Here is a 13,193-nt window from a genome sequence, read left to right as displayed (position 1 = left end):
GTCGTACTTGTTACTGTGGCCCTGCTCTATGTGTCTTTAAAATCTTTGTGGGGTTTTTCCTAAAATTGGTTAGCTGTTGGACTCACTGCATACCCTATAACTGTATAGCAGAACCTCTCCTTTCTAATGGGAACATGTCGTCTCTTGTTACTGTGGCTCTGCTCTGTGTGTCTTTAAATTCTTAGTGGGGTTTTTCCTAAAATTGGTTAGCTGTTGGACTCACTGCATACCCTATAACTGTATAGCAGAACCTCTCCTTTCTAATGGGAACATGTCGTCTCTTGTTACTGTGGCCCTGCTCTGTGTGTCTTTAAATTTTTAGTGGGGTTTTTCCTAAATTTGTTCAGCCGTTGGACTAAATGCATACCCTATAATTGTATAGCAGACCCTCTCCTTTCTAATGGGAACATGTCGTACTTGTTACTGTGGCCCTGCTCTGTGTGTCTTTAAATTCTTAGTGGGGTTTTTCCTAAAATTGGTCAGCTGTTAGACTCACTGCATACCCTATAACTGTATAGCAGACCCTCTCCTTTCTAATGGGAATATGTCGTCTCTTGTTACTGTGGTCCTGCTCTGTGTGTCTTTAAATTCTTAGTGGCTTTTTTCCTAAAATTGGTCAGCCGTTGGACTCACTGCATACCCTATAACTGTATAGCAGACCCTCTCCTTTCTAATGGGAACATGTCGTTCTTGTTACTGTGGCCCTGCTCTGTGTATCTTTAAATTCTTAGTGGGGTTTTTCCTAAAATTGGTTAGCCGTTGGACTCACTGCATACCCTATAACTGTATAGCAGACCCTCTCCTTTCTAATGGGAACATGTCATCTCTTGTTACTGTGGCCCTGCTCTGTGTGTCTAAATTCTTCGTGGGGTGTTTCCTAAAATTGGTCAGCCGTTGGACTCACTGCATACCTTATAACTGTATAGCAGACCCTCTCCTTTCTAATAGGAATATGTCATACCTTGTTACTGTGGATCAGCTCCATGTGTCTTTAAATTCTTAGTGGGGTTTTTCCAAAAACTGGTCAGCCGTTAGACTCACTGCATACTCAAAACTGTATAGCAGACCCTTTCCTTTCTAATGGGAACATTTCGTACCTTGTTATTGTGACCCTGCTCTATGTGTCTTTAAATTCTTAGTGGCTTTTTTCCTAAAATTGTTCAGCTGTTGGACTCACTGCATACCCTATAATTGTATAGCAGACCATCTCCTTTCTAATGGGAACATGTCGTACCTTGTTACTGTGGCCCTGCTGTGTGTGTCTTTAAATTCTTAATGGGGATATTCCTAAAATTGGTGAGCCGTTGGACTCACTGCATACCCTATAACTGTATAGCAGACTCTCTTCTTTCTAATTGGAATTTGTCGTTACTGTGGCCCTGCTCCATGTGTCTTTAATTTCTTAGTGGGGTTTTTCCTAAATTTGGTCAGCCATTGGACTCACTGCATACCCTATAGCTGTATAGCAGTTCCTCTCATTTCTAATGGGAACATGTCGTACTTGTTACTGTGGCCCTGCTCTGTGTGTCTTTTTAGTGGGGTTTTTCCTAAAATTGGGTAGCCATTGGACTCACTGCATACCCTATAACTGTATAGCAGACCTTCTCCTTTCTAATGGGAACATGTTGTACTTGTTACTGTGGCCCTGCTCTGTGTGTCTTTAAATTCTTAGTGGGGTTTTTCCTAAAATTGGTCAGCCGTTTGACTCACTGCATACCCTATAACTGTATAGCAGACCCTTTCCTTTTTAATGGGAACATATCGTACTTGTTACTGTGGCCCTGCTCTGTGTGTCTTTAAATTCTTAGTGGGGTTTTTCCTAAAATTGGTCAGCAGTTGGACTCACTGCATACCCTATAACTGTATAGCAGACCCTTTCCTTTCTAATGGGAACATGTCTTACTTGTTGCTGTGGCCCTGCTCTGTGTGTCTTTAAATTCTTATTGGGGCTTTTCCTAAAATTGGTCAGCCGTTGGACTCACTGCATACCCTATAACTGTATAGCAGACCCTTTCCTTTCTAAGGGGAACATGTCGTACTTGTTACTGTGGCCCTGCTCTGTGTGTCTTTACATTCTTAGTGGGGTTTTTTCTACAATTGGTCAGTCATTGGACTCACTGCATACCCTATAACTGTATAGCAGACCCTTTCCTTTCTAATGGGAACATGTCTTACTTGTTACTGTGGCCCTGCTCTGTGTATCTTTAAATTCTTAGTGGGGATTTACCTAAAATTGGTCAGCCGTTGGACTCACTGCATACCCTATAACTGTATAACAGACCCTTTCCATTCGAATGGGAACATGCCGTACTTGTTACTGTGGCCCTGATCTGTGTGTCTTTAAATTCTTACTGGGGTTTTCCCTAAAATTGGTCAGCAGTTGGACTCACTGCATACCCTATAACTGTATAGCAGACCCTCTCCTTTCTAATGGGAACATGTCATACCTTGTTACTGTGGCCCTGCTCCATGTGTCTTTAAATTCTTACTGGGGTTTTTCCTAAAACTGGTCAGCCGTTGGACTCACTGCATACCCAAAACTGTATAGCAGACCCTTTCCTTTCTAATGGGAACATTTCGTACCTTGTTACTGTCACCCTGTTCTATGTGTCTTTAAATTCTTATTGGGGTTTTTCCTAAAATGGTCAGCCGTTGGACTCACTGCATACCCTATAACTGTATAGCAGACCATCTCCTTTCTAATGTGAACATGTCGTACCTTGTTACTGTGGCACTGTGGTCCTGCTCTGTGTGTCTTTAAATTCCTATTGGGGTTTTTCCTAAAATTGGTCAGCCGTTGGACTCACTGCATAATCTATAACTGTATAGCAGACTCTCTCCTTTCTAATGGGAATTTGTCGTTACTGTGGCCCTGCTCTTTGTGTCTTTAATTTCTTAGTGGGGTTTTTCCTAAATTTGGTCAGCCATTGGACTCACTGCATACCCTATAACTGTATAGCAGACCCTCTCCTTTCTAATGGGAACATGTCGAAACTTGTTACTGTGGCCCTGCTCTGTGTGTCTTTAAATACTTAGTGGGGTTTTTCCTAAAATTGGTGAGCCATTGGACTCACTGCATACCCTATAACTATATAGCAGACCCTCTCCTTTCTAATGGCAACATGTCGAAACGTGTTACTGTGGCCCTGCTCTATGTGTCTTTAATTTCTTACTGGGGTTTTTCCTAAATTTGGTCAGCCGTTGGACTCACTGCATACCCTATAACTGTAAAGCAGACTCTCTCATTTCTAATGGGAACATGTCATCTCTTGTTACTGTGGCCCTGCTCTGTGTATCTTTAAATTCTTCGTGGGGCTTTTCCTAAAATTGGTCAGCCATTGGACTCACTGCATACCCTATAACTGTATAGCAGACCCTCTCCTTTCTAATGGGAACATGTCGTACTTGTTACTGTGGCCCCGCTCTGTGTGTCTTTAAATTCTTAGTTAGGTTTTTTCTAAAATTGGTTAGCTGTTGAACTCACTGCATACCCTATAACTGTATAGCAGACCCTCTCCTTTCTAATGGGAATATGTCGTCTCTTGTTACTGTGGTCCTGCTCTGTGTGTCTTTAAATTCTAAGTGGGGTTTTTCCTAAAATTGGTCATCCGTTGGACTCACTGCATACCCTATAACTGTATAGCAGACCCTCTCCTTTCTAATGGGAACATGTCATTCTTGTTACTGTGGCCCTGCTCTGTGTATCTTTAAATTCTTAGTAGGGTTTTTCCTAAAATTGGTTAGCCGTTGGACTCACTGCATACCCTATAACTGTATAGCAGACCCTCTCCTTTCTAATGGGAACATGTCATCTCTTGTTACTGTGGCCCTGCTCTGTGTGTCTTTAAATTCTTCGTGGGGTGTTTCCTAAAATTGGTCAGCCGTTGGACTCACTGCATACCCTATAACTGTATAGCAGACCCTCTCCTTTCTAATAGGAATATGTCACACCTTGTTACTGTGGCCCTGCTCTGTGTGTCTTTAAATTCTTCGTGGGGTGTTTCCTAAAATTGGTCAGCCGTTGGACTCACTGCATACCTTATAACTGTATAGCCGACCCTCTCCTTTCTTATAGGAATATGTCACACCTTGTTACTGTGGACCTGCTCCATGTGTCTTTAAATTCTTAGTGGGGTTTTTCCAAAAACTGGTCAGCCGTTAGACTCACTGCATACCCAAAACTGTATAGCAGACCCTTTCCTTTCTAATGGGAACATTTCGTACCTTGTTACTGTGACCCTGCTCTATGTGTCTTTAAATTCTTATTGGGGTTTTTCCTAAAATTGGCCAGCCGTTGGACTCACTGCATACCCTATAATTGTACAGCAGACCATCTCCTTTCTAATGGGAACATGTCGTACTTGTTACTGTGGCCCTGCTCTGTGTGTCTTTAAATTCTTAGTGGGGTTTTTCCTAAAATTGGTCAGCCGTTGGACTCACTGCATCCCCTATAACTGTATAGCAGACCCTTTCCTTTCTAATGGGAACATGTCTTACTTGTTGCTGTGGCCCTGCTCTGTGTGTCTTTAAATTCTTAGTGGGGCTTTTCCTAAAATTGGTCAGCCGTTGGACTCTCTGCATACCCTATAACTGTATAGCAGACCCTTTCCTTTCTAAGGGGAACATGTCGTACTTGTTACTGTGGCCCTGCTCTGTGTGTCTTTAAATTCTTAGTGGGGTTTTTCCTAAAATTGGTCAGCCGTTGGACTCACTGCATCCCCTATAACTGTATAGCAGACCCTTTCCTTTCTAATGGGAACATGTCTTACTTGTTGCTGTGGCCCTGCTCTGTGTGTCTTTAAATTCTTAGTGGGGCTTTTCCTAAAATTGGTCAGCCGTTGGACTCTCTGCATACCCTATAACTGTATAGCAGACCCTTTCCTTTCTAAGGGGAACATGTCGTACTTGTTACTGTGGCTCTGCTCTGTGTGTCTTTACATTCTTAGTGGGGTTTTTCCTACAATTGGTCAGCCGTTGGACTCACTGCATACCCTATAACTGTATAGCAGACCCTTTTCTTTCTAATGGGAACATGTCTTACTTGTTACTGTGGCCCTGCTCTGTGTATCTTTAAATTCTTAGTGGGGTTTTACCTAAAATTGGTCAGCCGTTGGACTCACTGCATACCCTATAACTGTATAACAGACCCTTTCCATTCGAATGGGAACATGTCGTACTTGTTACTGTGGCCCTGATCTGTGTGTCTTTAAATTCTTAGTGGGGTTTTTCCTAAAATTGGTCAGCCGTTGGACTCACTGCATACCCTATAACTGTATAGCAGACCCTTTCCTTTCTAATGGGAAAATGTCGTACTTTTTGCTGTGGCCCTACTCTGTGTGTCTTTAAATTCTTAGTGGGGTTTTTCCTAAAATTGGTCAGCCGTTGGACTCACTGCATACCCTATAACTGTAAAGCAGACTCTCTCCTTTCTAATGGGAACATGTCATCTCTTGTTACTGTGGCGATGCTCTGTGTATCTTTAAATTCTTCGTGGGGCTTTTCCTAAAATTGGTCAGCCGTTGGACTCACTGCATACCCTATAACTGTATAGCAGACCCTCTCCTTTCTAATGGGAACATGTCGAACTTTTTACTGTGGCCCTGCTCTGTGTGTCTTTAAATTCTTAGTTAGGTTTTTCCTAAAATTGGTTAGCTGTTGAACTCACTGCATACCCTATAACTGTATAGCAGACCCTCTCCTTTCTAATGGGAATATGTCGTCTCTTGTTACTGTGGTCCTGCTCTGTGTGTCTTTAAATTCTTAGTGGGGTTTTTCCTAAAATTGGTCAGCCGTTGGACTCACTGCATACCCTATAACTGTATAGCAGACCCTCTCCTTTCTAATGGGAACATGTCGTTCTTGTTACTGTGGCCCTGCTCTGTGTATCTTTAAATTCTTAGTGGGGTTTTTCCTAAAATTGGTTAGCCGTTGGACTCACTGCATACCCTATAACTGTATAGCAGACCCTCTCCTTTCTAATGGGAACATGTCATCTCTTGTTACTGTGGCCCTGCTCTATGTGTCTTTAAATTCTTCGTGGGGTGTTTCCTAAAATTGGTCAGCCGTTGGACTCACTGCATACCTTATAACTGTATAGCAGACCCTCTCCTTTCTAATAGGAATATGTCACACCTTGTTACTGTGGACCTGCTCCATGTGTCTTTAAATTCTTAGTGGGGTTTTTCCAAAAACTGGTCAGCCGTTAGACTCACTGCATACCCAAAACTGTATAGCAGACCCTTTCCTTTCTAATGGGAACATTTCGTACCTTGTTACTGTGACCCTGCTCTATGTGTCTTTAAATTCTTATTGGGGTTTTTCCTAAAATTGGCCAGCCGTTGGACTCACTGCATACCCTATAATTGTATAGCAGACCATCTCCTTTCTAATGGGAACATGTCGTACCTTGTTACTGTGGCCCTGCTGTGTGTGTCTTTAAATTCTTAATAGGGATATTCCTAAAATTGGTCAGCCGTTGGACTCACTGCATACCCTATAACTGCATAGCAGACTCTCTTCTTTCTAATGGGAATTTGTCGTTACTGTGGCCCTGCTCCATGTGTCTTTAATTTCTTAGTGGGTTTTTCCTAAATTTGGTCAGCCATTGGACTTACTGCATACCCTATAACTGTATAGCAGTTCCTCTCATTTCTAATGGGAACATGTGGTACTTGTTACTGTGGCCCTGCTCTGTGTGTCTTTTTAGTGGGGTTTTTCCTAAAATTGGTCAGCCATTGGACTCACTGCATACCCTATAACTGTATAGCAGACCTTCTCTTTTCTAATGGGAACATGTCGTACTTGTTACTGTGGCCCTGCTCTGTGTGTCTTTAAATTCTTAGTGGGGTTTTTCCTAAAATTGGTCAGCCGTTGGACTCACTGCATACCCAAAACTGTATAGCAGACCCTCTGCTTTCTAATGGGAACATGTCATACCTTTTTACTGTGGCCCTGCTCCATGTGTCTTTAAATTCTTAGTGGAGTTTTTCCAAAAATTGGTCAGCCGTTGGACTCACTGCATACCCAAAACTGTATAGCAGACCCTTTCCTTTCTAATGGGAACATTTCGTACCTTGTTACTGTGACCCTGTTCTATGTGTCTTTAAATTCTTATTGGGATTTTTCCTAAAATGGTCAGCCGTTGGACTCACTGCATACCCTATAACTGTATAGCAGACCATCTCCTTTCTAATGTGAACATGTCGTACCTTGTTACTGTGGCACTGTGGTCCTGCTCTGTGTGTCTTTAAATTCTTATTGGGGTTTTTCCTAAAATTGGTCAGCCGTTGGACTCACTGCATAATCTATAACTGTATAGCAGACTCTCTCCTTTCTAATGGGAATTTGTCATTACTGTGGCCCTGCTCTTTGTGTCTTTAATTTCTTAGTGGGGTTTTTCCTAAATTTGGTCAGCCATTGGACTCACTGCATACCCTATAACTGTATAGCAGACCCTCTCCTTTCTAATGGGAACATGTCGAAACTTGTTACTGTGGCCCTGCTCTGTGTGTCTTTAAATACTTAGTGGGGTTTTTCCTAAAATTGGTGAGCCATTGGACTCACTGCATACCCTATAACTATATAGCAGACCCTCTCCTTTCTAATGGCAACATGTCGAAACGTGTTACTGTGGCCCTGCTCTATGTGTCTTTAATTTCTTACTGGGGTTTTTCCTAAATTTGGTCAGCCGTTGGACTCACTGCATACCCTATAACTGTAAAGCAGACTCTCTCATTTCTAATGGGAACATGTCATCTCTTGTTACTGTGGCCCTGCTCTGTGTATCTTTAAATTCTTCGTGGGGCTTTTCCTAAAATTGGTCAGCCATTGGACTCACTGCATACCCTATAACTGTATAGCAGACCCTCTCCTTTCTAATGGGAACATGTCGTACTTGTTACGGTGGCCCCGCTCTGTGTGTCTTTAAATTCTTAGTTAGGTTTTTTCTAAAATTGGTTAGCTGTTGAACTCACTGCATACCCTATAACTGTATAGCAGACCCTCTCCTTTCTAATGGGAATATGTCGTCTCTTGTTACTGTGGTCCTGCTCTGTGTGTCTTTAAATTCTAAGTGGGGTTTTTCCTAAAATTGGTCATCCGTTGGACTCACTGCATACCCTATAACTGTATAGCAGACCCTCTCCTTTCTAATGGGAACATGTCATTCTTGTTACTGTGGCCCTGCTCTGTGTATCTTTAAATTCTTAGTAGGGTTTTTCCTAAAATTGGTTAGCCGTTGGACTCACTGCATACCCTATAACTGTATAGCAGACCCTCTCCTTTCTAATGGGAACATGTCATCTCTTGTTACTGTGGCCCTGCTCTGTGTGTCTTTAAATTCTTCGTGGGGTGTTTCCTAAAATTGGTCAGCCGTTGGACTCACTGCATACCCTATAACTGTATAGCAGACCCTCTCCTTTCTAATAGGAATATGTCACACCTTGTTACTGTGGCCCTGCTCTGTGTGTCTTTAAATTCTTCGTGGGGTGTTTCCTAAAATTGGTCAGCCGTTGGACTCACTGCATACCTTATAACTGTATAGCCGACCCTCTCCTTTCTTATAGGAATATGTCACACCTTGTTACTGTGGACCTGCTCCATGTGTCTTTAAATTCTTAGTGGGGTTTTTCCAAAAACTGGTCAGCCGTTAGACTCACTGCATACCCAAAACTGTATAGCAGACCCTTTCCTTTCTAATGGGAACATTTCGTACCTTGTTACTGTGACCCTGCTCTATGTGTCTTTAAATTCTTATTGGGGTTTTTCCTAAAATTGGCCAGCCGTTGGACTCACTGCATACCCTATAATTGTACAGCAGACCATCTCCTTTCTAATGGGAACATGTCGTACTTGTTACTGTGGCCCTGCTCTGTGTGTCTTTAAATTCTTAGTGGGGTTTTTCCTAAAATTGGTCAGCCGTTGGACTCACTGCATCCCCTATAACTGTATAGCAGACCCTTTCCTTTCTAATGGGAACATGTCTTACTTGTTGCTGTGGCCCTGCTCTGTGTGTCTTTAAATTCTTAGTGGGGCTTTTCCTAAAATTGGTCAGCCGTTGGACTCTCTGCATACCCTATAACTGTATAGCAGACCCTTTCCTTTCTAAGGGGAACATGTCGTACTTGTTACTGTGGCTCTGCTCTGTGTGTCTTTACATTCTTAGTGGGGTTTTTCCTACAATTGGTCAGCCGTTGGACTCACTGCATACCCTATAACTGTATAGCAGACCCTTTTCTTTCTAATGGGAACATGTCTTACTTGTTACTGTGGCCCTGCTCTGTGTATCTTTAAATTCTTAGTGGGGTTTTACCTAAAATTGGTCAGCCGTTGGACTCACTGCATACCCTATAACTGTATAACAGACCCTTTCCATTCGAATGGGAACATGTCGTACTTGTTACTGTGGCCCTGATCTGTGTGTCTTTAAATTCTTAGTGGGGTTTTTCCTAAAATTGGTCAGCCGTTGGACTCACTGCATACCCTATAACTGTATAGCAGACCCTTTCCTTTCTAATGGGAAAATGTCGTACTTGTTGCTGTGGCCCTACTCTGTGTGTCTTTAAATTCTTAGTGGGGTTTTTCCTAAAATTGGTCAGCCTTTGGACTCACTGCATACCCTATAACTGTAAAGCAGACTCTCTCCTTTCTAATGGGAACATGTCATCTCTTGTTACTGTGGCGATGCTCTGTGTATCTTTAAATTCTTCGTGGGGCTTTTCCTAAAATTGGTCAGCCGTTGGACTCACTGCATACCCTATAACTGTATAGCAGACCCTCTCCTTTCTAATGGGAACATGTCGAACTTTTTACTGTGGCCCTGCTCTGTGTGTCTTTAAATTCTTAGTTAGGTTTTTCCTAAAATTGGTTAGCTGTTGAACTCACTGCATACCCTATAACTGTATAGCAGACCCTCTCCTTTCTAATGGGAATATGTCGTCTCTTGTTACTGTGGTCCTGCTCTGTGTGTCTTTAAATTCTTAGTGGGGTTTTTCCTAAAATTGGTCAGCCGTTGGACTCACTGCATACCCTATAACTGTATAGCAGACCCTCTCCTTTCTAATGGGAACATGTCGTTCTTGTTACTGTGGCCCTGCTCTGTGTATCTTTAAATTCTTAGTGGGGTTTTTCCTAAAATTGGTTAGCCGTTGGACTCACTGCATACCCTATAACTGTATAGCAGACCCTCTCCTTTCTAATGGGAACATGTCATCTCTTGTTACTGTGGCCCTGCTCTATGTGTCTTTAAATTCTTCGTGGGGTGTTTCCTAAAATTGGTCAGCCGTTGGACTCACTGCATACCTTATAACTGTATAGCAGACCCTCTCCTTTCTAATAGGAATATGTCACACCTTGTTACTGTGGACCTGCTCCATGTGTCTTTAAATTCTTAGTGGGGTTTTTCCAAAAACTGGTCAGCCGTTAGACTCACTGCATACCCAAAACTGTATAGCAGACCCTTTCCTTTCTAATGGGAACATTTCGTACCTTGTTACTGTGACCCTGCTCTATGTGTCTTTAAATTCTTATTGGGGTTTTTCCTAAAATTGGCCAGCCGTTGGACTCACTGCATACCCTATAATTGTATAGCAGACCATCTCCTTTCTAATGGGAACATGTCGTACCTTGTTACTGTGGCCCTGCTGTGTGTGTCTTTAAATTCTTAAAAGGGATATTCCTAAAATTGGTCAGCCGTTGGACTCACTGCATACCCTATAACTGCATAGCAGACTCTCTTCTTTCTAATGGGAATTTGTCGTTACTGTGGCCCTGCTCCATGTGTCTTTAATTTCTTAGTGGGTTTTTCCTAAATTTGGTCAGCCATTGGACTTACTGCATACCCTATAACTGTATAGCAGTTCCTCTCATTTCTAATGGGAACATGTGGTACTTGTTACTGTGGCCCTGCTCTGTGTGTCTTTTTAGTGGGGTTTTTCCTAAAATTGGTCAGCCATTGGACTCACTGCATACCCTATAACTGTATAGCAGACCTTCTCTTTTCTAATGGGAACATGTCGTACTTGTTACTGTGGCCCTGCTCTGTGTGTCTTTAAATTCTTAGTGGGGTTTTTCCTAAAATTGGTCAGCCGTTGGACTCACTGCATACCCAAAACTGTATAGCAGACCCTCTGCTTTCTAATGGGAACATGTCATACCTTGTTACTGTGGCCCTGCTCCATGTGTCTTTAAATTCTTAGTGGAGTTTTTCCAAAAATTGGTCAGCCGTTGGACTCACTGCATACCCAAAACTGTATAGCAGACCCTTTCCTTTCTAATGGGAACATTTCGTACCTTGTTACTGTGACCCTGTTCTATGTGTCTTTAAATTCTTATTGGGATTTTTCCTAAAATGGTCAGCCGTTGGACTCACTGCATACCCTAAAACTGTATAGCAGACCATCTCCTTTCTAATGTGAACATGTCGTACCTTGTTACTGTGGCACTGTGGTCCTGCTCTGTGTGTCTTTAAATTCTTATTGGGGTTTTTCCTAAAATTGGTCAGCCGTTGGACTCACTGCATAATCTATAACTGTATAGCAGACTCTCTCCTTTCTAATGGGAATTTGTCGTTACTGTGGCCCTGCTCTTTGTGTCTTTAATTTCTTAGTGGGGTTTTTCCTAAATTTGGTCAGCCATTGGACTCACTGCATACCCTATAACTATATAGCAGACCCTCTCCTTTCTAATGGCAACATGTCGAAAGGTGTTACTGTGGCCCTGCTCCATGTGTCTTTAATTTCTTACTGGGGTTTTTCCTAAATTTGGTCAGCCGTTGGACTCACTGCATACCCTATAACTGTAAAGCAGACTCTCTCCTTTCTAATGGGAACATGTCATCTCTTGTTACTGTGGCCCTGCTCTGTGTATCTTTAAATTCTTCGTGGGGCTTTTCCTAAAATTGGTCAGCCGTTGGACTCACTGCATCCCCTATAACTGTATAGCAGACCCTCTCCTTTCTAATGGGAACATGTCGTACTTGTTACTGTGGCCCCGCTCTGTGTGTCTTTAAATTCTTAGTTAGGTTTTTCCTAAAATTGGTTAGCTGTTGAACTCACTGCATACCCTATAACTGTATAGCATACCCTGCGGCAACAGGCTGTGCTGAAGATAACATGCTTTATTGACAAACCGCCCAGCGCTACAGAGTTGTTGAAAGCTGTAACACAGCAGCCTGATCTGTGGCTCTCACCGCTGAACATACAGCCAGGCATGGTCATGTGTGATAATGGGTGGAACCTGGTGACGGAGAAATGACAGTCGGGGTAGATACGGTTTCCTTCTGTAACACCTGCAAAGGGAATTGTCAGGGCAGCTACTGGTATACTGGAACTTACAGACACTAAGAAGAGCTTTGCAGCTGCTGTTCAACAGGCACCTACAGACATTAACCATTTTTCCCCTGAGCTGCAGTGGACTACAATTCCCAGGGACCCTTGTTTCAGTCAGATGACACAGCCTGGAAGGATAGAAGGAGAGAGAGTGGATTGGATGAGGAGGGACTTGGGAGAGGGAGCTGGGCAGGAAGTGAAAGTGAAAGTTCAGAGAAAAAAGAGCGTGGCAGCTTGCTGTGAGGGACGGAGCGGTGTGGATCTGCATTCCTCTATGCTGCCGAGTGTGGTGGCCCCCTCTGAGATACCCGCGCTGCTGGAGAGAGCGCGGTCTTGTCACCATCTGAAGCAAGTTACATCAAGGACTCGGAGAGTTCTACCGGCACTCCCACCTTATAAAGGCCTGAATCCTGCCGCCCCCAGCTGGTGTCCAGAGAACCATCCGACTGTTTGAGACACACAGTGAGTGCCCTTCTGAGACTTGTGGTTCTACCAGCGCTATTTACAGTGAGTACACTACAACCCAGACTATTGATATTAATATTCATCTAAGTGCACCAACGGTTCTCATTTGCGCGCAAACATCCGCGGCAACTGGGCCCCAACGTTTGGACTGAGTTAATACAAAAAGAGAAAACCTGCTACATTATATTTGCATTGTCGAATTAGAAGTAGATTGTGATTTGTATATGACTTTTATAGAGCACTGTTACTTGTATTGTATGTTATTCCTTTAAACCCACCTCAATTCTGCTGCATAGCAATAAACCAGTTAAACGGTTTTACTCCTGTTCTCTGTGAGTGTGTACTGAGCATGTGCAGGGGCTTCCCGAATCAGCCCCTGGCAGAAGATAACAGTCTTTCTGC

The sequence above is a fragment of the Phyllobates terribilis genome, unplaced genomic scaffold (assembly GCF_046119375.1).
Source record: "Phyllobates terribilis strain yellow unplaced genomic scaffold, ASM4611937v1 Scaffold_1__5_contigs__length_1240528914, whole genome shotgun sequence".
Lineage (NCBI taxonomy): Eukaryota > Metazoa > Chordata > Amphibia > Anura > Dendrobatidae > Phyllobates > Phyllobates terribilis.
This window is presented reverse-complemented; position numbering follows the sequence as displayed.